This window comes from Meleagris gallopavo, chromosome 8, assembly GCF_905368555.1.
Source record: "Meleagris gallopavo chromosome 8, MGAL_WU_HG_1.1, whole genome shotgun sequence".
Lineage (NCBI taxonomy): Eukaryota > Metazoa > Chordata > Aves > Galliformes > Phasianidae > Meleagris > Meleagris gallopavo.
This window is the reverse complement of record NC_139411.1, coordinates 4,020,750-4,044,934: the sequence shown is the minus strand read 5'-3', so window position 1 is coordinate 4,044,934 and position 24,185 is coordinate 4,020,750. Positions and strand designations below refer to the sequence as shown.

Here is a 24,185-nt window from a genome sequence, read left to right as displayed (position 1 = left end):
GAAGTAAAGATTGAAGTGTTCTGTTCCAAGACAAACTAAGATGAAATAGATTGATCTTCCTGATAAATTGAATGAGTTTTAAGATGCAATGTCAAGCTCCATACCTTTGTGCAGAGGCGTCAGGTTCTAATAATGCCCAGCAGAAAGCCCTGCAAGTTGCTGTGTGAGTTATCCATCCCAGGGTGTAACCTTGGGAGTCGTTCACCTTCAGGGTGAACAGCTACTCCATTTCAATCTGTGTTTTTCTTCCAAGTGTTGCTCCACAGGAAGCCTTAGCTGAAGTTTGAGCTAAAAAGTACTTGCACAATGTGACCAGTGAGATAGGAGTATGCTGGAGAAGCGCTCAGGTCCATCACTGCGCTTTTTTTGGCCCTTTTGCTTGCCTACATTGTCCATCCAGAACCCACGGGAGTTTATCAAGCACAGTATTTTATACTGCTGTTGCTGTGTGGGGATCAGAGGCTGAAGAGTTGCTGTTCTCCTGCGGATGCTGTACATATATGTGTGTATTCAGTGCTCTTAGTTGTGCAGAAGCTCATTCTTTCTTGCTGCTTTACTGCAGGGATGGAACTGGCTCCTTGTATCATGGAAAGTTCGTCTAGAAGACTTGATTTTTCTCTTGTCCAGGAATCTTTACCTGCTCCTTTCTCATTGCAGTTGATGTGTTTTGTCCACAGATACAATATGGTGCAGTGCATGGGGCTGTTTGTACATGGGGTTGAGCGTTAGCCACCCTCAATCCTTACCTCATGCTGGACCTGGGTTTTCTGCTGCAAGTCACATACTTCTGGAGAGCATCATTCTTTTGTAGCTCCTGCAGGCAACAAACACTTCAGATCCTTGCCATGTGAAAATTAGGGATGATTGAAGGGAAACCATGTTTGGAAGGGACAAATTACTTGAATATTCAGGTGCTATCTGTGTGTAGTAAGGTGTGTACGTGCATTCTGACAGTCCTCTGCCAAACTCCCTGCTCACTTCTCTCAAGGGAAGCCTGTGGATCAGCAACCCCCAATGCACATGCATCCAGAGGGGCAGGTGAGCAGTAGGGCTTGTTTTGGGGGTGTTCACTAACACCTGCGTTGAGTACATCTGTTCACCTAGGGAATGAAATTAAGCAAAGTTGCTGTAGGAAGGCATCAAGATAAACAGTGCATCCCTGGAGAGAAAAAAACAAAATCCCCAACCCATACAGTCATCAAGTATTTGCTCAGACGTGCATCACTTGAGCGGTTCTGTGGGTCTGCATTATGCTGAGCTGTAGCGCAGTGCTGTATGTTTGAGGGAGATTAAAAAAGAAAAAAATTAAGCTCTTTATATCAAAGAAGTGAAGTGTTTATTCCCAGGAAATCCAGAGGAAGCCTTCAGAAATGTTGATCTCATTTTGGCACTGAGATTTTGTGTTTGGAGTGCAAACAATAGCTTTGTTGTTACTTAAGAAAAAAGCAACCAAACAAAAACCCACCAGGCAAGGGTTGATTTTTATAATGGGAAGTAGTAATCATTTTCACAGCTTTGTGCATAGTGTCGTGCGGTGGTTTTAGAAGAAATAATACAAAAGCAGTATCTTCTTGGCATTGGTTACCTTGCAGGCAAAGCCCTTTCTGTGACTTACGGATGATTAATGGAGCACACGTTCATACCAGCTCTGTGTGGAGGGTAGGGTGTCCATTCTGCTTTACAGTGCTTCTTTAGCCCATTTGAATACTGTATTATGAGAAGCGTGATTTTGGAAAGGATGTGGCTGTAGGAGCTAGAAGAACTCATTTGCTTTAGCTGTGGATGGGGTGCCATCTTTTCTGTCAGCTGATGGTGTAAACATCACATCTTCACAGGTCTTCAGGACTTTCTGCTTGTGGATAGCATCTTATTGTAGAACCACAGAATCATTAAGTTTGGAGAAGACCTCTAAGATCATCAAGTCTAACTGACAACCCATTTACACCGTGCCCACCGAGGCATGTCCCTCAGTGCCACATCTCCATGTGTCTTGAGCACCACTCGGGACCGCGACTCCACTGCCTCCCTGGGCAGCCTGTTCCAGTAACTTGCTACCCTTTCTGAGGCATTTTTCATAATATCCAACCTGAACCTTCCCTGGCACAAGCTGAGACCATCATCTCTCTTCCTGGGAGCAGAGGCCAACCCCCACCTCGCCATAACTTCCTTTCGGGTAGTTGTAGAGAGTGGTAAGGTCAATCCTGAGCCACCTCTTCTCCAGACTGAATCACCTCAGCTCCTCAGCTGTTCCCCATAAGACTTGTGCTCCACACCCCTCACAGCTTCGCTGCCCTCCATGTCCTCCTTATAGTGAGGGGCCAAGCGCTGAACGCAGCGCTGAGGTGCGGCTTCGCCAGGGCTGAGTACAGAGGGATTATCATTTCCTTGCTGCGGCTGGCTGTGCTATTTCTGATACAAGCCAGGATGCCACTGGCCTTCTTGGCCACTTGGGCACACTGCTGGCTCATGTTCAGTGGCTGTGCCACATCTTGGAGGATCCAGGAGCCTATTGTGCACCAGTGTTTTTGAAACCATCTGCATTTCCAGTTCAGGCTGGGTTTACAGCTGGAGGTATCTCAGCTCTTACGGTGCGTGAGGAAGATGAGCCTTCAAGGAACTAAGCACAGAGGATGAATATCAATGTATATTAATTTTTCCCAGGCTGTGGAGAAAAATCAGTTTTCTCTGCAGGTTTTCCAGGTTAGCAGAGAGGGAAGCAGTGAAGCTGATGTTTCAGAGCAAAGACAAATACTGTTTTCTGGTACTCCTCATAGCATTCCAATGTGGCTCAATCTCCTACTTTTTCATTTTTGTCCTATTTACTGATTGCTTTCCAGTTCTCCCCGTGGACTTGCTATCGCCTTCCAGTCCTATCCATTTTATCCTTGAAATTCAAGGGAATCAATGACAGCAGGATTTGCTGTCCTTCTTCCCAAAAAGAGGGGCTACTGCAGGCGTTTCCTCACCATACTCAATCTGCATGAATTCACCTACGTTTCATTACTCTCTGCTTTGTTTTCAGTAGCAGTCACATGCTGTTGTGCCCACACACAAGGAAGTTGCTGTCATCTCAGCGTGTCTGTGCTGCTGCCGAGCTGTTTGCAGTCCTCCTGGTCCTGGAACATAAGGCAGTGCACTTCATTAGCAACTGCTATTTGTTGAGCCCTCCTAAGCTGTTCTCCAAAGAGTTTTCTGCTGTTTTATTCTTGTCAGCAAAAAAGCATAGGCTAAAAATCTTGTACTCCTCTAGTTGTCACTGGTTTGTCTCCATTTGGGTTAATTTGCTAGGGAAGTGGGCAGCTTTTGGAAAATCAACATTCAAGCAGAATGTGGCTTGTTTTCATCCATGAAGCTGTGGTAGCACGTGCCATCACCCTGGGGCAGGGTTTGCATAGGCGATGCAGGAGTCCTCCTGATAATTTGGGCATCCTTGTTATTTGCCAGGGTATCACAGTACGTTCCTTGTGCCTGGGGACGCCCTTCTGGCTGTAAACTTCTTGTTGAGGTGTCAGCCTCTCGTGGCATGTTCCCATTCCCTACAAACTTGGTGTTGTTTCAGGAGAGTGGTAAAAATATCTCATCTTCCCTCTTGTCTTCCACCATCTGCTGTGGCTACAGGAATGTACCGAGAGGCTGCACGCTTTTGGGCACAGGAATTCAACAAAAAACAAGCTATAAGAAGAAATGTTTGTTGTATATTGTGCAAAATTTGTTTTCTGTACCCAAACCTGCCTCCCTAACTGCTTCCCTTTCTTGAGTAGCCCCAAACTTGTGGGTGGTGAGAGTGACAGAAATCCATAATTGTGTCACTCCTAATTGCCCCCTTGGCATGGCAACTCGTGTCTGGAAGCAGGCAGCCTGCTTTGGACCTTGAGCATAGATGTTTATTGCAAATAGACCTGAGCACTGGGGGAGGCTCTTGGTGCCAGGGTTTGCATGCTGCTTTCTCTGCTGCCTCCACTCCCCTTCCATAACCTCAATACTCAGTGTTCAAATTTCTTTATTTAAAGTATGATCTTGTAAACTTCAAATATATGTGCAAGACAAGCACTGAGATGTATTTTTTTCAAGAAGCAGGCTAAAGATGGATTTGGCTATGATAGTCCTATAAATAAATGACAGGCTGGTTTAAAAATGATTCAGAAAATCACTGAATGTCCTGGCTTGCAAAGGACCACAGTGCTTATCCAGTTCCAACCCCCTGCTATGTGCAGGGTCACCAACCAGCAGACTAGGCAGCCCAGAGCCACATCCAGCCTGGCCTTGAATGCCTGTGGATGGGGCATCCACAGCCTCCTTGGGCAACCTGTTCCAGTGCCTCACCACCCTCTGTGTGAAAAACTTCCTCCTGATATCTAAACTAAGCTTCCCCTGTCTCTGTTTAAGATTCCAAATTGTTTTAAACAAATAGTATTGTTGAGTCGTATGTAACCTGTAAATGAGTATTTCTTCATCAGGAATCAGCAACATATCATTTATTAATATTTATTAATAATCAGCTGCCTCTGCAAGTATACTCTTGAGTAGCATTTTGACTGCAAATTTATATAAAATCGTGTATACTCCAATTCTCCTTCCACGTATAAGCAAGTTCATCTTTTCAAGCTGACCAGGATGTGAAATTATTGTAGTTATTTATGCATTAACTGCTCAATGCAACCATATAGAAGAATATTTTGCCAAAGGAAAATATTCTTCGTGTAGTCATCTGGAGATGGGAACATATGGCACTTTCTATTCATTTCAGAGAAATGGATCATCCTCTTATTTCTCCAGGAGCTTTTGTCACAGGTGCTGAGTTGCCTAGAAAAAAGCAAACCCAGTTGGCTTAGAGCCTTTTATTTCACAGAGCTGATTTCCTCAAGTGTTGGTGCACAGATTTCTCTTCTTTTCATCCATTCCCTTGAAAATCTCTAGTAGCTAAACCTTTGTCTTCTATGGTTTGTCTGCGATTGAGTAACACCATTTTCTTTCTTTTTTTTTAATGTCTGGATTTCTTTCCCTGCACTTGTAAACAAAGAATGAAGAAAGAAAGCACTGAGAACTCAATCCAGCAAATAGCTACAATACATCAATTGTTGCAAGATTAAAAACCTCTCTGTATCTGCAAATAATAACCAGAAAAAGAAGAGCTGTTACTGTAGGATCCTTTTGTATCCGTAGGAAGGTTCCCAGCAAGTTTTCTGTCGTAACAAATTGTTTTGGTTTTGTTTTTCCCAGTTTTAAATCAGGAAATACATTTTCCTTGCTTCTTAGGAAATTCAGTGTCAGAACAGTACAAGGATGCGGAGAGTACTGAGCATGGTCACAGCTTGTGGTGGGTGCTGGGCTTTAATTCCAGTGGTCTGCGGTGACAGATTCCAGTGAGAGTCTCATTTTGGTAAAGACTTGCCAAGTAATGCAGGTTTGGATGCAATTAATAGATAATGAAAGCTGTAAAAAGCTCTTCTATAGACACATTGCAACAAATACTTGAAGATCACAGATGCCCATCTTGCTTTTAACTGAGCAAAGTTGTGAAACTCAATGTGTTTTTAATGCTGGCTCTCTAATTGCATTAGTGGAATGAACAGTCTCTTTTTCTATGAGCATAAACTGGATGAAATACTAACAATTAATTAGAAGGCTGGAAATAGTAGCTGGAGACCACGGCGTGAGCTGATCCGGTTTGTGTCCCGAGGGAAGAAGGTGCCCATGCAGGTTGTGGTTGGCTGCTGATGGCTGGGAGTGCTGCTTGTGCCCACTTCTGTCCCGCTGCCCTGCTCTTCTCCCGTGTGTTTTCATTCTCCTCAGCTACGTGCCTCTTCTCCCAAGGGGATCAGTGTGCTGTTTGTGCAGCAAAGCGGAGGAGCTTCGTGCCCTGCTTGCAGTGCTTGTGCCCTGAAGCCATTGGTGGCTGGTGACCGCCCAGATGTTCTGCTCAGTTTTTGAGTCCCTGTGGCCACTTTGGCTACGATAGTTCACGTCGTAAATCACACTCCCAACGTGCATCCTGAGCACTTAGAGCTGCTGGTGGGGCTGTTTTCCATGCAGATGCATGAGGCTGCTTGGTGTAAACAGCAAGGGCTGAAAGCTATCAGGAAGCTCTTGGATTTGGAGAGGGCTTGTTTGTTTGTTTGTTTATTTCCCCCTCCGTTTTCACCCAGAGTAATTGGAAAGCATCACCAGAAACAGCTCTGACACTTGCGATTAAAGCACAGCATAAATTTACAGTGGATGGCTGCAGCCCTTTGAATCTTATCCTGTGATTTGTTCTTAAATCGATGCTGTATATGAGTTTAAAAAAAGAAAAAAAGAGACGCAATATAAACATGACAACAAGGTCTATATGTTTTTAAGGATGGAGTTTTGGTAAAATCTCAATTTCCAAACTCCAAGCAGGTATTTCATTCTACCATTGTGGGCAGAAGGGAGCCCATCTTTCATCTGTACTCCATGTGCTGTTCCTCAGACAGCTTTGCTTTCCCTCTCTGCTGTAGAATGTTTGCTGTGTTTTGGTACGTGAGTGAGGACCACTGCCTTGGTGGAGCATTGCTCTGCTGTAAAACCTCCATGTTTGTCCCTGTGTAACTCACTAGAGTATCAGCCTTGCAAATAACAAGTGGTAATGGGTTTCGTTTGCACAAGAAGATAACTTGCTTTAATTATCTTTGCAACAGGGAAAGTGCGAGTGATTCTCTCGTTTTGCTGTTGTTGAACATTGCTGTTTATAGATGGTAGAGAGCATCAAATCTCGGGTGCTTTGCCTTGACTTTCCTTCCGTAGCATGATTTAACCAGGAACGAACCTCAAACATCTGTTATAATTTTAGTATGCTGTTAAGCGTTCTGTATTTTAAATAGCATCCATTAAAATTATCAAATTAAAGTACTTTTTCTTCCTTGAAAAAAGCACACTGACCTTATCATTAAAATAAAAGCTGCTAATTTGTTTTCCTGACAGAAAATTAAAACTTTCAGGCTTTTTTTCTTTTGATCTAGAATTCAGTTTCTCTGAGAATTTTGTTTCAGCTAATTACATTTTTTCCCCATTCAGCTCTGCATGAAGATCCGGGTATGCCTTTCATAGAATATTAAAACGCTGTCCTCGAGGGGAAGCTTGGATTTGGGGATTTAGCTGGGCTGCTGCTGCCAACATCTAAGCATGTTTTGGGTAAGGGAACAACAGCAGAAGTCCGCACACCAGTGAGATGCCAAGGGCCTGGTCCCCTCACCTCTTGCTATCATTATTGTAGACCCATAGAATGGCATGGTTTGAAAAGGACCACAATGCTCATCCAGTTTCAACCTCCTGCTATGTGCAGGTCGCCAACCAGCAGCCCAGGCTGCCCAGAGCCACATCCAGCCTGGCCTTGAATGCCTGCAGGGATGGGGCATCCACAGCCTCCTTGGGCAACCTGTTCCAGTGCCTCACCACCCTCTGAGTGAAAAACTTCCTCCTAATATCCAACCTAAACCTCCCCTGTCTCAGTTTAAGACCATTCCCCCCTGTCCTATCATTGTTCATTTGTTAGCAGCATTCATTAAACAATCATTTTAGAGAAGCAGCATGATGATACGAATGAATGGGTCTAAAAGCTCCCTTCAAATGGTGCCTGAAGGGGAAGGCTGGTGGAGCCCAGAGCTGAAGCATGGGAGCTGCAGTTTGGTAGAGCTTTTGGAATGTGTTTTCGTATGCAGTGTAAAAGTTTCTGAAGGAAACTCATTCAGGCTTCCAGATCAACCCTGCTGGTGTGAATAACTGGTGTAGCTGGTTTTTCAAGCAGGAAATGAGAGCATTACTGTGGAACGGTGGGTGCATGTGACTGTGGAAGAGAGTGGGTTTTTTTTTTTTTTTTTTGCTGGTTGTGTAAATAACAGGCACCAATGCTCAATTTTCCTTTGTTTTGATTGCTGTGATCTCAGCAATCAATTCTTCTGAGGTGCTTTGTAGCCGTGCTGTACGACGATCGATACATCTGAATATTCTGTGCGCCAGGAGAGAAAAATGTGAATTATTGATAGCTCTTTGTAACCATAACTGTACCTTTTCATCTCTGTTGGGCATTGCTAGTGCTCTTCCAGGTGACTTGCTGCAATTACACGTTTTGATTCAGCAACTCATGCCCCTGTTTACATTTAGCAGGTAATACAGATGGTAAAGGAGCAGGGATTGGCATCTCCCCTTAATAAGGCCAAGAAGACGAAAGGTAGATGTTTTCAACATTGAGTCCAATAAATGTCAAACCTGTGGTAAATCTAAGCACACCAAATCCTTAATAAAACACAATGGAAAACACAGTGGCGGAGCAAGATAGCCAGATGTTCTTTTCCCAACAATTCTTCAACAAAACTGTTCTTTATGTTGCTCAAAGCTGGCGTTTGATGGAGCACTGCAGGACAATTGACTGTTGCCAGTTTACCATTGCCATCTGCACAAAGCAAAAAAGAAAAAACAAATTTGTGCTTCTGCAGGAGAGGGGGAATCTTTTGCAAGCAACAGATTCTGCACCCTTTCACTTGTTCATTATTTTTTAATAATGAATTGTAAGTTGCTATTTTTGCTGGAAGCTGAAACACTGTTGGGTTCTAATTATGATTTTCCCCCTTCGTTTTGCTGGTTAGCAGCCTTCACTGCTTTCACCCATTACTGTTAAGTGGCTTTGAAATGCGTCTTTCCCACCTCCATTTACAAAGGCAGATTGTTTTGCTTGACTAGGAAGGTGTCTGTGATTTTTTTTTTTTTTTTAACAGCCTATAATTTTGTGGGCACAATTTGGCTCACCACTGTGTTCTTCTAACATCATTCTTTCTGGATATTCTGTAGCAATTTTTTGATTCAAACAGGCATAAAATACGAATATTCTCATTCTCTGTGTTTTCTTAAATCATTTGAGGATTGCATTGAGGGCTTTTGCCCTCACAAACAAAAAATCCAACAAACTTTCAACCCAAATCTGGTTCTCAGCCATCATTTCGAACCATTTTGTTTTGCATCCCCGAGCCATTCACTTAACCTCAATCCCCCTCATTCCTCCTCATCTAGCAGTCTTCACTCAAGCATTGACATAAAAAAACAGGATTACAGCTTGGTAGGTAGTAACACATAGCAACTGTTTCCAGATTGTTTGATACCACCAAAGCACTGCTGTTAATTTTAGTCCAAGTATGTTCCTTGTTAAACACAGTATTTTTTTCTGATAAGGAGCATAGAAATTGTTACTTGACTGCAAAACAAGTGTTTTAAATGACTTTTCAAAACTAAGTTAGCTGCAGAGGACGATCTCATGCTGGTTCTGCATTTGCTTGTAGACCACCAGTGATGGCATGGCTCTGCTTTGCTCTGCTGTGATTGAGGTCACAGTCAGGAGCAGAACTGAAAATGAGATGTCAGCTTCTACTGTGGCACATCCTCAGTTGGTCAAATGCAGAGAGACGTTTTTAATCCCACTGGGTCCTGAAAATACACTAAAATGTGTAGCTCCTGGGGGCACTTTAGTGGGAAAGCATTTAAATGATGCCTTAACTTGGCCAGTGCAGCTGGTGGAAAGGGTTACATAATACCTCCATGCCTTTTGCTGTATTGAGTTACTCTCAATGTCGATTGCAACTTGCAGTGAGCCTGAAATGTGGCGGCAGCTTGCTTTTCAGAAACAAGGAATTAATGAAGACATATTCTTGTCAGTACTGTCAGGTACATTCAGCTCTCCAAGGCAAAGCCTTCATTAATACCCAAGTCTTAGCATGTGCAAGGGCCTAGCGTGCTCAGGCTTACCAGTTGGTGCAAGAGCTCTGAAGGCCTTTGCTGCAGGTCCCTACTCAGGCATTTCCACCTTGATACACCTAATGAGACGAAATGAGATTGTTTTCTCTACTTGCATTTTTTGGCAATTGTCAATGCAAACGGCGTATCTCTTCTGCCAGAGGAACATTTTGCTTCTTGGTCATGAGAATACTTAATTTTCCCAATGAGGACTGATGCGCTCTGGGTTTATGCCACAGGGACATCTATCTGCATCAGGTCCTGCTGATTTTAACTGAAAACAGTCTGCCAAATCTTCCAGTATCTGTGGTGACAAGAGGTGTTTCTGAGTGCGGGCCACCAGCTGTGCTCAGGAAGGCTTTCTGCAGCCTCCTTGGGGAGCCTGAATGTGTTACTGCAAAAGAAATGAAGCATGATTCAAAAATGCCCCTTAGTCTTATTTGTTTTTGTTATTAAGCTTATTTAGGTATATACATAACAAAGTTTGTACAAGACAGTTGCTAAAAAAAGCCTTGCCTGCTGGAAGGCTTTCGCAGTTATGTGAGTGTTTCAGTGTAGGTGGAAGGAGGTCTGGACTTATCATTAGTTAAGGAAGAAAAATGATTATTTCTGGTCAGAGGTATACAGCAGCCTTGTTATTTCGAACTGTCTTTCTTTTGAGAAGCTATTCGTGCTATTTTTACTTGCTTTTCAAGTAAATGCAGTGATCAGTTTGATTGGAAATTGATTTTGTTTTTTTTCCCAGCTGGTTTGGGGCAGGGAAGCTTCAGTGTTAGTAGGGGAGTTGGTGAGCACACAGTCTCTGCTGCATTTTCCTAGGTATGGCATGAGTATCTTGCATACAAGGGGACATCATGCACATACTTCTTCATTCCTCCCTTCACGAGAGCCTGCCCCCCATTTTTACTTTGAGAAGAGAAATAATAGCAGCATGCGAAAAGCCTTTTATGTGAAGGCAGACTTGAAGCAGAGCAAAGTTCTCTTCCACTGAGTAGGCATTTATAATTCTTCTTCTGCTTTGTCTGTGTTTGACTCCATCAGGCAGTGAAGCTTCCAAAAGTTACTTCTTTCCTTCTGCTTTATGCTTAGTAACAAATGGGGCACTTTTGATGAGTTTGAATGTGGACGTGGTGTCTCTGGTTAAGCTTGCAACTGACCTGTATTGGCAGCCGATGCAGACTGGCCTGTGCTTGTGATGGTTGACTCTTTGGTGTATTGAAAGGCTTTTGGTGTGGTGTGGTCATGAGAGGAGGTAAAGCTCTTCGGTTTGCTGGAAAAGGTCTTTATTTAACGTATGCTGATTCAAGATATGATGGGGCACGTTTGATGGTAGGGCCTTACTCTCTTCAATAGCCTTGAGGTCTTCAATAAGCCAGTAAGATGACTGAGTAATTAGGTCTTAAAAATCAGCTTAGGTCTTCTGGATCTGCTTTGCTGTACTGTGTCTGGGGGCAATTCAGTTATTCAGCCTTCTGGCTATGGCAAGCACATTACTCCTGTGTGTGGATGCCTAGGAGCCTAAGAATGTCTGTCTGCTGTCTGCAGCTTCAGTTACATGGGTTTTAATTAGCAGCACTGCTTGGGAAGGGCTTTCTTCCTACACACATCTTCAGAAGGAAGCTGAGCAAGTTTCAGCGTCCGTGGAAGACTTTCTCCCACTTCCTTGGGCACCTGTTGCTGAAGAAGGCGTTCCTCAGACTGTGACTGCCTCTGCTGACAGCACTTAGTCCTGACATGCTCAAATGAATAGGAAATGCTGAACAGCTTTAGCAATTGCCAGCTCCAGACCGGCCAAGAAACGCGAGTTAGCACCATCTATATGTCAGAAAGTACCAAGGGACCCTTAATGAGGCATTAAACTTCTCTCATTCCGCTCTTCCCAGCAACGCTGCCGGTGCCCAGCTGCCGCGGGGCAAACCCAAAGGGACACCAGCAGTTTGCTGATTTCCCGGTGCCGTGCCCTGCAGAACACAGGCTGCTCGGAAGGCAGCAGCTCCTTTCCTCGTGGGATGGATAGTGTTTGTTGCATCTTTGCTGCTGGTGCTCTCCGCAAGTAAACCTAATATCAGTCTGTCCAGGTTATTTGTTACATTACCACCATAGGAAACTAATTTCAGCATAAAAAGCCCTGGGGCTCGAACCTGGAGGATTTCAAGCGCTGTGTTAAGTTACTTTAGACTCACTAGCAATGTGGAATTTCTGTTTGCGTCTCCTCCTCTGCCTCTTTGGAGCAGCACTTGATGCAAAAGGCAGGCCTGCTTGCTCTTGCTGGCACCGATAGTACCTCAATGTCTTTATGGTAATGTCCAGGCTTCCCGCTGCCTATTTATCTAAAATCTGATAGCAAAGCAAGGAGGAGAGACTTCTCATTTCTTACTCGAGAAGGTGGGTTTGAATATCTTCAGTTCCCAAACCTTCACACGGCTGATTTAATGCCTTGCCAGCGCTGCTGGAGGATATCAGGAGAGATATAAAGAAATAATGCATTTTTAGTGGAACTTTTGCTCTGGGAGATACATTGCAAGTCTCAACGTGCTCTTCTCCTTTTTTGTCACTCTTGCCTCCATAAGAATTCTGCTCTTTGGAGGGGCTAGGGCAGGACAGATTTGGTATTCCTCCTATCAGACTTGTACTGCTGAGGCATTTGTCACAGCCCAAATGCAGTCCTAGGGGCACTTGGCATTCTCCATATGGTGAAGTCATGATGGAGGAAATTCAAGACTTCACAGACTTGCTCCTTTAGAAGTTGTGCTATCAAAAGTAATCATTTTCTGTTGTTTGTGTGGTCCCTCTCACTTGATCCCTTTGCTTCCTTACTGAGGTCTCGTTGCTGAGTGCAGAGAACATCAAAGCCTGGGACTGACACTTGCTAACCAGACCCAACAGTATTGCAGGCGAGGTTTTCTCCAAATGTGAGTTTTCTTTTCCTTCTTCGAAGAGCAAATGGATGCCCTCGGTCATAGTTAATCTAATTTTAAATCAGAACAAAGAAAGAGTAATTTTAATGCCTTTTGATAAATCCTGGAGTGTTTGCTTCCTCTGTCTGGCTTAGAGTTGGGCACTGCAGTGGGGCAGTTGCCCAAAACAGGTGAAAACTCCAGATGCAATAGCAAAATCGGTGTATGTCTTCATAGTGAAGATATGTCACCTTCTGTAGCCTACACGTGCTGCAAATCGAAGTCCTTTGCATTTGAAGACACTTCCAACAGCATTATGGAAATTCTGGAAGAAACCTGGCAGGCCGCCAGTGCTCCTAGGAACTTTGACATGGAACTGCAGTACTTTTCTCACAAGATTCACTTTGATTAAATGCCTGGTTTTCCCGTTTAGGGAACTGCCCTGCCCCCTCATTTACACTTGGTTTGTGTGAATTAATCGTCAGTTTTGTTGTGCTAATGTAATGAGGCTGTAGCTTGAATCCAAGAATGGGATTTTGGTGTTTTGCCCTTAAAATATGCCAAATGCACAATTGCCCAGCACCACCTCAAAGGAAAAAAAGACCTGAAGGTGCAGATGAAAGCTCCTGCGTGAAGCACTGGGAAAAGCACAGAGCAAAATGAACATTTATGGGTTGTGAAGTTACGGCAGGCATTTCAAGTGTTTATTTAAGTGCTAGAAAATCTACAGAAAGCTTGTGAAGGCTGAGATTATCCACCGAGAGCCCAGGAAGGCAGGCACAGCTGGCTGATGAGCTGGTGGAGGAAGTTAAAGGGAAAATCCTAGAGATCAGACAAGGAAATGAGTGGCTGGGATGAGGCCGAGCTTCTAGGTGGGGATGTGGAGGACTGAAGTAGATATCTAGTGCCCAGAATGAAGTATTTCTATGAAGTGCTTCTTTCAACACAGTTGATGAGTTTTCATTTAGCTTCTGGAATGTTTTTCTGCAAAGGTGATCTTTGGCAGAATGACAGTCGCTTGGTGACTCCTGCTGTGATGTGCTGTTGTAGCCCATGCTTAAATTAGTAGTGTTCCATTCACACACCTTAATTATGCTTTAAACCATTTTTAACATCCGTCAAAAAGAAGCATCTCTTCAGCATTATAGTTGCCTTAAATTGCTGCTGGATGACCCAGGGATTCTTTCTGAGTCGTCGTTTTGTTTTGCTATGATTTAAAATGTGAAAATCTGCAGGCTTGAAATGTGGCTTCATTTTGGTTCTCTTGCATATCTAATATTAATGTACAGCGGGTTGGACTGCTCTGGTTTTAGCAGCCAGGCAGTTTCAGGCATGACTTGCTGGGACACTGCTTTCTGTTCACATTTCAACCACCTCATTTCCTTCTGTAAACAGTTTGTTACCAGCGTGTGATAAATCAGATAAAGAAGAACCTGCCAGGTTTTAGTATCTTCTCCCATTTTCTGCTCAGAGGTGACTGATAGACTTTGCTTTCCTTATTTTTCCCCTTTTCTCTGCTGTCCCTTGGTAAATTACTATAACCCAATTTGGGGCTTTATTGAATCACAGCCTTTTAAAGAACTGGGTAAGCCAGGTGCTGAGACGTATACTTTGGGCTGCACTGTAAAGCTTATAGATACCTGGGGAAAAAGAAGAGCCAACCTGTAGTGAATGATGCTTTTGTTTGCTTTAACAGGCAGTAAAATTGCATGGAAAATCTTTTTGTAAAAGGGCACAAGGGAGAGCACAGTTCTTAGTGAAAGGGTCTTTTTAGAGTTCTTCCTCACTTGTTCTGATGTTAATATGGAATAGGATTCCTCCATCCTCATGAAGCATCTCAGACTCACCTTCTCTCCAGAGTATAACTGCTCCAACAAATGAGTCTCATGAATTTTACTGCCAATGCAATGTGTTCTTCACCTCTGGGCTTTAATCTCTACCATCTGCCACTAATGCTCAGCTGTGGCTACAGCTTCTCTTAAAGAAAGGTTAAAAAAAAAAAAAAAAGAAAAGAAAAAAAAAAGATGGCTTTTAATGTTAATAGCATGAAATGACAAACATAGGCAGACATGTAGGGTTTGTAGGGCACGTGGGGTCCACTGAATCATTGGCAGGAGCCAGTGTCCCTTTGGGGCTGGTTTCACATCTGTCCCCATGGGCACGTGTTCACAATGGGGAAAGAAACATTTCTCCCTTCCCTCCAAGCCTTCTTCCTGCAGCACTGAGATGCCTCATGATATTCGCCATATTGACTGTGGTTCCAGTGGTGGCATCTCCCATTTCACTCATCAGGATTGTGTTGGGTTACACTGAGGGCTCAGAAAGAGTGAGTTCAGGTTTTCATGCTCGCTTTCGGATTTTATTTCTATGCTAGCAGTGGCTGTTGTAAATAACTCCCTTGCTTTTGATGGCAATACTTCTGCTATGAACAAGTTAAGCTTCATCTCCCAGCTCTCGTTGCTCATACCCACCTGGGAAAGGATGGCTCCAGGAGAGGCCCCATAGGTAGCAGATCATACAGACCTCTGCTGGAAAAGTTCGTTTTCTGAGTTTCCTCCAGGAGAGGCCCACCCACATTTACCCAGGATATATCGCTTGGCAGCAGGGAAGGCTTTGGATTTGCAGCTCTCACTGTCAGTGTGCCAGAGCTTGTGTGGATTGTCTTTAAATGGGATCAGTCAGCCCAAGTAGCCTCCTTGGCAGTGCTTTCATTACCTTTTGTCAACCAGATCATATCCTGCCATTAAAAAGAACGGCAGTGGTTGGTTTTGGAAAACCTTTACTTAAATCTCCTCTTCTTTAGAATTTCTTTATTTCTGCTTCAAATAATACTGTTTTCTCTGGTTCATTAGTAGACAGTGGTCTAATATCGGTATTAGCGTTAAATGATCAGTTATTTAGTGTTCTTTCAGACTGCTTTCCTAAGAAAATGAATGTGTGTGCTCTGTGCATTAGCCTTCCCCAAATTTCCTGCGTAAGAGGGAAGTGAAGTTCTAGGCCAGAGCTTGCACGCTGATAGATTTGATAGCATGGGTGGGGAGGAGGAGGTTGGAAGAATGGACAGGGGTGGATGCAGGGCATGGTGCTGGACATCAGGGCTGCTTTCATTTGGATGACATCCCCTCATGAATGGGAGAAGGTATTTTATTTCCAGAAAAGGATGGAGGTTGGAGGGCAAGCCACGTTTCTATGATGATCTCCTTTTGCTGGCACACCAGAGCCAGGGAGCACAGATCCAGGGGGATCCATCAGGACCCTAACCCTCTGGGCACCATCCACCAGTATCTGGGGCTCCCCAGAGGCAGCTCTGGGTGCTAGCAGAGCTTTCACAACTTGGGGTTACCATCCGGTTGCACTTTTTAATCCCCTAGTTTTTGTTCTCCACAAGCACGTGGGGCTCTTGGTTTCCTGAGTGTCCTTACGGAGCTGGCTGGGGAGAGCTGTGGTGGTACGGACAGGCAGCAAGAGTCCCTTGCAGGATTCGTCCTGCAGAACTCTCCTAGGGATCTGTCATTTCAGGCAGCCTCTCCTGCAGATAAATTAGCCTTAGCACAAGCGTAATTAGCAAGTATATGAGTTGGGATATGTATTCAGGAGGAAGAATGGCAGGAGACGGTTGATAGGCAAAATGAAAGCCACACTCCCATGGAGCAAGGAAGGGAATACAAGCACCAACTATTTTGTTTCCTTTGTGTAAGGTTTTTTATTTCCAATTCCACTTGAAGGATTCCTTGGCATTTTCATCCAGCTTCACTGGGCTATGAATTCTCTTACGCTCACCAGCACTCGCTGGGGTGGCTTTCCTTTTGAACCCAATGCTTGCCTCCAGCTGTGAGGTCTGTGCTTGTTTGTGTCCTTGGAAAACTTGGCTTGGCATAAAAGGAAGGATTGGCGTGCTTATTGTCATGAGGCTGAAGGGGGGCTAATTGTGCTACCAGGTGATTTTGGAGATGCTGAAGAGGCTGGTGCCAGCTGAAGAATGTGAACATCAGTTCCTAGGTAAATTATTTCCCAGAGTCTTCTCAGTGGCCATTTGGCAGGCAATTAACCTTACAATAGAATATGAAAGATAAGTGGTGTAGTGGGCGAGAATTGAAAATTGTAAAGATTTTTAAATTGCTTCTCCAATCAACATCTCCTGCTTCTTCTCCATTATCCCTCTTCTGCTGTGGCTCAATTGCTGCTGTGATTCTGAAGTGGGTAAAAGGGATGCTTGGTTCCCCTTTCTCCTCCCCAAAGGCTTTGACATACGTGTTACTTCCTTTTAAGCCACCAGTGTCTGACCTTTTGGCTTGCTTGAGCCACACTGAGTGAAGAGCAATTATCTTGGGCCGCATTTATGTAGGTCACTCTGAAAGTAATGCCTCCTATTTACTTCCATGGAAACTACCACAGGTGCAGAGAGCTCAAAGACTCCATTCTGTCCGACTGCCCCTCTGCTGCCATCTGTCACACAGCATCAACATGGAATGGAAGGTTCAATCTCTACTACCGTGCTACAAACATTTGTCTATGATGTCATGGGCCAACAGAATAACATGGGAGGCATTAATTTTGAAGCAGCCCTCATAGAATACGTAATATAGTTAATGTATGCAACTAACTAATTTTATTTTAATCTTTATTTATTTACCTATCTATTTATTTATTAAATTTAGCCATAAAAAAATAAAAGTGACAAAACCAGTGGGATATTTGACCTTGTTTTGTGAAACTAATTTATCAGTCTAGTTCAGAAGCAGTGGCTGCAGTTTGTAGTGATATCTGAAGGTGTTTGTCGGAGATTTTTCATAAGACTTTGCATTAGAAATAGTTGTTCACAAATGTATGTGCTGAGAAAAAGTGATGATGTGAATAAGGTGTAACTGTGAGTGGAGGGATATCTCTGCTCCGCTACACAAATTTCACTAAAGGAGTCAGGTAATGCCATATCAACCTGATCTCTTCATGTTTTTCCAAGCATTCCAGATTTTGGTTTCTCTTTGCTCTGTGCCATCTCTGTAAAAGGGATTGGGTCAAGAGAGGGATTTGTGCACACCGTGTGCCTGAAGCATCTTCCAGTGCTGCCAACTCAGTTATGTGGCGTGGGCAAGTCCTGTTTTGTTTTTCTTGTTTCTAAGCGGAGAAGCTGACGAGATAGGCAAATCTGGATGTGGAAGGCTGCTGATCTTCTTGCATCCGTCAAAAACTGCAGAGACATCTTAACCTTGGGGATTTGGGTTTGAATCTGAATGCTCTCCTTCTCTGAGCCTTGCAAAAAAAAAAATCTCTTTTAGATGAGAGAATTTGATTCAAGCTCAATTTCATTTCAAAGCAATAAGTGGGAGTTGCATGTGGTATAAAATGCTGTGAATATCAGACGCATACATTGAATGAGAAGTCCTTTGATAACTTATTCCATATGTCCTAAAGGAAATGCACCTATTTCTCCACAGCCTTTTCTTTCTGCTTCAGTTGTAAGTGTAGTGAATGCAGCAGCTGTAGTATATTTAACATTAAATAAGAGAGTTACAGTACCAGGTCTGACAAGGAGATGTTGCAGATACTAATGGCTTGGCTTGGAGTGCTTCTATGGGTCCAGCATGGGCTATGGAAGAGAAGTCAGTCAGTCACACTTTCACTGGTCCCGTTGCTTTTTCTCTAGGATAAGCTCTGTGCTGCAGCTGGAATGGTCTTGGCTTGACATAGCTCCATGCAGTCTGTGCCCATTAAAGCTAGGAACATGTAGTCTGGCTGTGGTCTGTGACCTCGTTCTTTGTGTGCAGTCTCCCTGTGACTGGAGTAAAGCTGGTCTTTATAATATGGGCTGCTCAAAATCAAAGGGCCATTGAAACAACACCACACGCCCCTTGAAAGGTTTTATGTAATACACTTGAGTGAAGATGTTGCCTATATTGGAAGCTCTAGCTTGCAGGAGAAAACAGAAAGCTTCTGACAGCTGTGGTTGAGGCTGTGGGTTTAGGACCAAGTGGATGACTGGATTATGAGAATCGCTCAGTAAAGGCAGCGTCTGAAGGAGCAGTTTGTACTGCAGTCATAAAAGCAGCCAGCGAGGCTGCCTTCAGTCTGAGAGAATGAGTGATTTTCAGGCAATCTGAAGACTTCTTTAATTTTCTTTTCCTTTTGTTATGCCTTGAGATTGGAGTTCCTCTTCTGTCCCGAGCTCTAGGCATCACCAACAGCACTTTTGTGGCGTGTCTGGCAGCCACCATCCCCTCCAGGGGAACAGTGCTGTGATGGGCACGTGCACAGCAGCAAACTCACGAGCTGCTTTTGGCTTCCTGTTGCTTCCTAAAGCATGCGTCTCCATGGGCACTGCAGCCTTAGCACTGATTTTAAGCAGAGCAGGGAAGGCTGGCTCTTACTTTTCAAAGAGACAGAATTTAAATCTACCAGAGCTATCAAGGGATCACTTTGGCAAAGGAATAGTATGTGTCCTGAAGCACAAAGTGGTCGTACGAGCTCGTTATTTGGGGTAGTGTCATCAGATGGATTCATGCTTCTGTTAAGGATGTTGTAATTTTAGCAGATTACCTCCTTACGTCTTGAGTGTTACAGATATCAGCCACTAGTACTGCCAACAATGGGAGTGCTTGTTGGAGATGAGGAAAATAAATAAAATAAAAACCAAGGAATTGTTAACATTGTGCTATGTTAAAACAGTTTTGTTTTTTTTTTTAACCAAAAACTGTTTGATCAGTACATTGATATATCCATCAAGTAAAATCCATGTAGAAGTTCAACATTTCTATTTTCCACCTGTCTTCAAAGAACAAAGGGAGAATGAGTCACTCTGAATGAATTGGCTACAATTGGACTTTATTGCTAATTTCTATTAAATAAGCTTATGGATGTTTTAAAAATTTAAGAATTGTACAGCATAACCACAGTGCAAAAAGATAAGCTTAAGAAACACATTAATTAAAGATACACCTAGGAATTAAGCTCTTTTCTATCCTTTCAGCATCTGGGTCAGCTTTTGCCTCTTGACTCAAGCCCCCTGAAGTCATGTAGTCTAGAGGAAGAGAGGGGCACCCAGCCCAAACTGGTCCTCATTAGCTGGTGCTATTTCAATCTGCAGTCACCTGTTCTTCCTGACTCCATGAAACAAACCCTTGTTCTGTCTGATTTTTTTTCTGCTAGTGAGCCCGGCCAAGATAGGAGTAAGCATGTCTTCTTTCTCCTCTCTTTTCATTCAGGTCCAAGAATTAGCATTTTGCTCTGTACACGTGCACTCTCGGCTTCAGCCTATTCTTTTCCTTTATAGTCTAAAATGCCTCGTTAGTACTATCAGGAATTAAAATAAGTGTATTCTTTCCTGCTAGGGTCATAACCAACCTCATTGTAGGACTTTTCTCCAAATACTGGGCCACTTTCTTTGAGCACTGCATCCTCCATCCAACAAGCACAGCTGGGTTTTATGGTTTCCCTTCTCTAGGCTCTGGCTCCTTTCCCTTTGCATCCTTCCATGCAAGGTAAATATGAGCTTCTTGCCACTAAATCCTGTTGCTGTTGGCAGGCCACACACTGCAGCCCCAGAGCTGAGCTATCAGTAGTTGTGCCTTTCAGATTTAGTGATTTGCAGGTGCCAGAGTGTTTCCCATTACAGGGGACTGTGTGACTTCAGCCTGCCAATGGCAGCCCTGCTTTTCCTGGTCACCTTCCGCTGAATGATTCCCTGCAGAGCCACGGTCCACAGAGCTACAAAATTGTATTCATTACTGGTACTCTTTTACTGTCAGAGTAAACTTTTATCTGTCCTTTTATTTATGGCACCTGCCTCATGTACTGACTGAGCTTTCTCTCTTTACAAGTCCCATCAATCTTTGGAAGTACCATCAGCCATTTTATCTCCGAGGACATATCCCCGTTTCTTTTTTTTCTTTATCATTATTCTTTTTTTATTTCTTTATTCTGTTTGTTTTCCTCTGGAACAGATGAAGAGCATCAGCAGGTTCTTGACAGAGGCAATCACCCTTCTCCTGCAGACCCCACAGGAACTGTTCAGTGTAGGTGGCTGGACCATAAAAAAGCACATTGAAGTCAGTAGAGTCATAGAATCACCAAAGGTGGATCTTGGATGACCTCCAAGATCATCCAGACTGAATGTCCACCTATCACCAATATTTCCACACTAACCCTTGTCCCTCAGTACAACATCACAATGTTTCTTCAACACCTCCAGGGTCGGTGACTCCACCACCTCCCTTGGCAGCCCATTCCAGTGCCTGATCAGTATTTCCTAATGTCCAGCCTGAATCTCCCTTGGCACAGCTTGAAGCCATTCCCTCTAGTCTTATTGCCAGTTACATGGGAGCAGAGGCTGACCCCCACCTCACCACAGCCTCCCTTCAGGTAGTTGTAGAGAGCAATAAAGTCAACCCTCAGCCTTCTCTTCTGCAGGCTGAACAATCCCAGCTCCCTCAGCTGCTCCCCATAAGACTTGTGTTCCAGACCCTTCACGGTTTCACTGCCCTTTTATGGATGCACTCAGGGCCCCATGTCCTTCTTGAAGTGAGGAGCCAAAACTGAACACTGCATCCAAGGTGCAGCCTCGCCGGGGCTGAGTAAAGAAGGATTATCCTTTCCTTGCTGCTGCTGGCTGCGCTATTTGTGATACAAGCCAGGATGCCACTGGCCTTCTTGGCCACTGGGCACACTGCTGGCTCATGTTCAGCCAAGCGTTGACCAGCACCCTCAGGTCTATTTCTTCCACAGAGCGTTTCCACCGCTCTGCCCCAAGTCTGTAGCGTTGTCTGGGATTGTTGTGGCCGAAGTGCAGGGCCTGGCACTTGGTCGTGTTGAACTTTATCCCACTGGCCTCAGCCCAGTGATCCAGCCTGTCCTCTGTAGGGTCATCCTACCCCCAGGCAGATTGACGCTTCCTGCCAGCTTGGTGTCATTTATGGAAAGAAAAGTACAAATGGTATATTTGGACAGATTTTCCAGACTTCTTACATGATAAATTTGCCTTTTCTCACACCATGATTTTGGTGTCCATCTGGCACGTGGGAGCACAGCTCTTGCAGCAAGTGGATCAGTGTCCATGTGCTGCTGTCTTAAGAAACCAGTGAAGGGGAAGGCACTCCAAGATTAAAACACCTCTTCTTAGAAGAAACACATGGGACTGTTCAGGAGAGGAAAACAGCTTCTCAGGCACTCAGGCTTGCACTCACAGTTGTCATAGGCTGATAGTGGAATGTACTGGGATTGGCTGAATTAGCAGTGTTTATCAAATAACTTGAGCTTACTAGTGAATTGCTTACATGCGCTGAAGACTGGCAAATAACTTTATAAAAAAGAAAAGCTGTACGTTTTCTTGACGTATACTGTCTCTTCTTCGTGAGTTAGCCAGAACACGACAGAACTGTATTAGTGGGCCTATCCTTACCTGGATTCCCACTGGTTTTATTATTGCAGAAATGCAAAGGAATGGGGGAGATAGGAAAATGCTGATGCACGGCACGGTGATCATCTCATCAGGCTGAGCTGGCCCCAGGCAGTAACAGCACTCACACATTCCGTCAGGAAGATGAAAGATTTTTCCTTTCATTAATGCCCAGAGCTGGGGTTTGGATCTGAGAAGCAGCAGTGTGGACTTTGGCTGCTGGTCTCTCAGCTGCAAGCTGCACAAATAGGTTCCCATCCAGCAAGCATAGTCTATGCTCTGTTCTTCTCATCTGTGGAGAGAAACAAAAAGGTGAACTGAATGGGTACAAATGGAGAAAGAAAATAGTGAGCATGGCTTTCCTGGAATCCTACGAATGCTCTGATATTTCAGTTCTTGGTGTGTCTCATAATGACACCTGTGGTTTCCCTCTGGCACGTGGCTGTTATGCCAGTGCCACCTGCCCTTTAGGAGGTGACATTGCTTTATTTGATTTTTTTTTTTTTTTTTTTTTTTTTTTTTTTTTTTAAGCTTAATGAGAACTTCCCTGTGAAAGCAGAGCAGTCACGAGATAGATCTTGGTGCTACAATGGAGAGAACAGAAGAATTTAGAGACGGAGCATCCAGTGAAGGAATTTTACTTGGCAGAGTTAGGGCAAGATCATTTATGGGCCATCTCCTACTTTGCAAGTGCGAGGTGTTTGAACATCAAATGTTCCTCTGTCTGAGCTGCTTCTGGGATTTGGCCAAGACTCAGTTTTGCTGTTGTGTTCAGTTTCTTCTGCTCTCAGTCAGACACCTGCATAAAAGTTTTCAGAGCACTTAATACGTAGTTTTAAACACTGCAGTTATTCCGTGTGAATTACAAAAGACACCTCTGTCATCTGGAGTGATTAAGTGGGAAGTTGGGATGTGTCAAGTATCACTTCTGCACAGCCATCAATAGGAATACTGAAGCTTGATTATTGGAACTTTATTCTCTAATCATATCTTATAAGAAGCGTGGTCAAAATAGCCATGCTTCATGAAGAAACTGGCCGTGGTGCCCTGCAGGGTGCCTGCTGCACCTCTCTGCACTCTGAGATGACACCAAGGTCCCTTAGCCACTGCAGGGAGTGCAGGAAATGTGCTGCTGCAGAGGATGAAATACCACTCGGGGCAGCAAGATAGCTAAGCAGCTGTTTATGTCAGTTCTTCTTTAATGCGTACTTTGATTTGTATCTGTTATAACATACGCTCCGAATACAAAATATTTACCTAACAATTTCTCCAGATTGGTCTTCGGAAAATTCTCCAAATGAGAAGACAACAGCGATGAGAGAGATAAAATACACTTGACTGGCAAGCAGAAGCAGTGTGCATTAGGAAAAACCATCTCTAGCTGCTGTAATGTTTATTGCTTTCTGCCACCATAAGTGTTCCTTTTGCAAAGCATACAGGTTTATTCTAGCAATAGAGTGAGTATCTCTGGAGGAGAATCTTTGCCACCTTCCAGAAATACTTTTTGTTCATCTCACTGAGGGATGGGACACCCACTGCTGTGTCATGTCCGACACCTGTATGCACTGAGAAATTTGGTGTACACCTCCTCACTTGGACCTACCTCCTTCATTCATTCCTTTCAACTCGGTTTGCTGCACTGAAGTCATTCTGGGGTTCACCCGGAGCATCCAGGGTTGGATTGGAGTAACCTGCAGGCTCAGAAGAGTGCATCCAGGTAACCCTGGGAGAGCTGCATCATCCAGCAATCCATCTAAGTGACTGCAAAGTGATGGCTTCCTTGGGTCACTAACAATTCTCTTGGAATATTCAATAGAATTTGGTTATTTCCAATTGAAAATAACAAGCAGAATAACTAAAATCTCAGGGTTTGAAATTCTTGTTTCATAGATAATAATGGAAGACACCCTGCTTTCATGTGGGGGGCTGCTGTGTAGCTTAGGTTATCTGTTAAGAATTAGAAGAAGACAGATAAGTAAAGGTGTACTCTTACTTACAGTTATTTAGACTTACAGTTAGATGTTGTGCAATAGTGTGTTTCACTTTTCCTTTTCTGTTTCCTTTTTCTTTATCCTCTTCCTTTTCCTTTTCCTCTTACTGTCAAGAGCAATTACATTGAACTAGTGATCGGTTGCAGTGCAGTTGCCCGCTGCTCTCTG

At 43.9% G+C, this 24,185-nt stretch overlaps 1 protein-coding gene across 3 annotated transcripts in view; it reads left to right on the top strand.

The window, feature by feature from the left end:
* PRKG1 (protein kinase cGMP-dependent 1) overlaps nt 1-24,185 on the top strand; it is a 393,227-nt gene that overhangs the window by 106,190 nt on the left and 262,852 nt on the right. The window lies entirely within an intron of this gene.